Source organism: Opisthorchis viverrini (genome assembly GCF_000715545.1).
Source record: "Opisthorchis viverrini unplaced genomic scaffold opera_v5_8, whole genome shotgun sequence".
Classification (NCBI taxonomy): Eukaryota; Metazoa; Platyhelminthes; class Trematoda; order Opisthorchiida; family Opisthorchiidae; genus Opisthorchis; species Opisthorchis viverrini.
The window spans coordinates 3,641,236-3,644,236 of NW_008751664.1; positions in this window are offsets into that span (position 1 = coordinate 3,641,236).

The following is a 3,001-nucleotide window of genomic DNA, read 5'->3' on the forward strand; positions in this document are numbered from 1 at the left end:
ATTGGAAGATATGACATCAAACAGACAACTTGCGTGTTTGGCGAAATTAGGAATGAAACGAGAGTAATACTGAAGTGCTCCTAGAACTGAACGCAGTTCTTGTAGATTGGTCGGTGATGGCGCATTTACTAAAGGGGATAGACGTCTTGTATCAGGTTTAAAACCGCTGCCATCCACAATGTAGCCAAGGCATGAAAATGATGGGACACCAAAAGTGCATTTTTCAGGATGAATAGCTACATTGAACTCAGAAAATCTCTTCAGTAAAGACAACAGACGCATATCATGGGTAGCTTTGTCAGCAGCGTGCACAATGACGTCATCTTGGTACGTCTCAACACCCTCCAAATCTTTTGCAATAGTATTCATAACTTGCTGAAATACAGCTGGTGAAACGTTCAGACCAAAGGGAAGAAAATTGTATCGGAATAACCCAAAGGGTGTGTTGATCACGGTAAGGTTACTGGAGGCTTCGTCCAGTGGTATTTGAAGATAAGCATCTTTTAAATCGATTTTTGAAAACACACTTGAACCTGATAAACGATACAATACATCTTCTGGCTCTTCCGTGGTGCATGTACGTTGTAGTAGCCGCGCATTCTGTGTAAGCCGGTAGTCCCCACAAATTTTTGGAGTAATACCATCAGCCTTCAGTGGGGTAACTATCGGAGTTGCCCAATTCGATGACTCGACAGGAGTCAGTATTCCTTTCGCACACATTGAATTTAATGCTTGACGAACAGGCTCGCGTAAACCAAATGGAATAATCCGTCTCTTAAGAAATATAGGCTCTCCTGTAACTTCGAGCCTCATCTTGGGAATTTGCATGCCACCTGTGGCCTTAGAACATTTAAGAATCAGTTGCTTGAGTTCATTCTCATTCGCAGAAGTCAGTAAGGTGATACTGGTTTGCAGTAAACGTAGAACTTTGAGTCCGACGATCGATGGTCCCGACGTTGATACCAAAAAATTACAATCGATACAGGTACCTTGTAGTAACCTCACAGGGATCGTGCAACTACCAACGAGAGGTACAGAATGTCCAGTGATACCGCGAATGTTAATATCTGTAGGCACTATCACGGCACTGGGGTAGAATGCAGTTAGATCTGATTGTGGAATCATGGACTCAACACTACCAGTATCAACAATAAAGTCATGCTTTTGACCAGAAGCGGATATCAACTATTTATAAACGTATGACGAATTTTGGGACAAAACAGATAGAGCAGAAATATCTTCAGATAAGGCTTTCACGTCAGTGTTTGGGTCAGAAGTTAAGTGACACACTCTTGGACTTGCAGGCAAGTTGAATGTGTCCTGTTTTATTGTAGATAAGATACCTCGCTCATCTGTGAGGGCATGAATATCTAGAATGGTTTCGTCCACAAGACTCGCATTTTCCAAATTTTTGAACCATCGGATTAGGGTAACGATCTGTGAAGTGACGTGTTAATGGATTCGGGGCACGAGAATCTGTTCGAGGTTTGAATTTGTTGTTCGTCTGCATCCTTGAATTATTTCTTTTAGAATAATTTAACAAGACTGCTTCCTCAGTCTTCGTCACTTGCTTTACATCTTCATACTGCTCATATGTTTTCCGAATAGTTTGAAATTTCTGATCCGGACAGANATCTTCATTTTCATTCGTTTGTTGAATTATATACATAGCAAGACCAGAAACGTCAGTGCATGTTTTGCACTGTCTTTTGTTCTGTTATAAAATTAAGTTGATCCCTTATTTGCCCAAACCAGACATTTCGGTATCCATCCCCACGCCAAGGAACTGAGCTGCTCCGAAACACCGGTGAAATTTGCGACTATTTCTACAAGACACAGTACCTGATATAGTACTTCCAACTGGAGTGATACATCACTGATAGGCCGAAAATCCTTTTCCATGAATGACTTCCTGTCAATGAGTGCAAAGCTTGATGTTCCGAGCTACCAATGGGCTTTCGGTAGCCTCCGCTATTATTTGCTGGTGAGAAGTTCTTGGACAACGAGCCTTCAGAGCCCCACTGGAGCTGTCTTTGCCTTCCACTGCCAATAAGTTAGCAGCCGTCCTTCCATATTTGGCAACGTCCCCGCGTAATGCGCCTTTTTCGATGGCTGTAATTAGTGGTGGGCTTTCCGAAGAACTTGATTGCTTATATATCGAGATCTTGTACAGCGTAAAGTTGTCACGCTGGTTCTCCTAAAATGCCTCTTGGACTAAGGGGATTGAAGTTTCATCTTCGTTTAAATATCAGGATTGTTGATGAATGCAGAAAATAACCCTGCATTAAATTGCGCTAGCCTGATCCGTAAGAGACGCTAGTGACGTTGACGATTAGATTGAATAACAGGAGGACGGATGCATATAAATGACAGATACTGGTCGACTCTTCTCAGTTTAAATTACTTGGCTTTTGGAGGCACATTCGCCTACTGCGATTGTGTAAAGTTATTCCGTCCCCACACGGCTCACACAGCTTCAGGCAAAATCATTGTCATGCAAATAATAGTAGTTTTGAGGAAGTTGCGGCCAGCGCCAGAGTCTGTGAAAGCAACCTCGTCATAACGATTGTGACAGTCTAGTTGCACTGGAACCATCTTATTGGAAAGACTTGGTGGATTCACTGCAATCTTTGCACCAATGCGTGGACCACTGTGCAGCTCGAAGCGTTTAGACGTGCCCGGTGGAAAGGCTCGAAAACAGATAGCATAACCCGGACTGGATACGTTTTAAAAATAAAAATAAAAATGATATTTATTCCCAGCTAGTGGGTGTCATACCGTCGGGCATGATCATAGTATTACAGTCAGAATAAAGGCATGAATGTTGGGGTTTGTGATTAATGGGAGTCGCCTGGAAAAGGGAAAATGACGTAAACAAACATTAATGAAGTAGAGTTCATCATAAAGGGAAAATAAACAAACATTAATGAAGTAGAGTTCATCATACCCGAGGTGGCATGGGTAGGGATCCAAAAGTACAAGGTCTCTTTATGTTATGTGA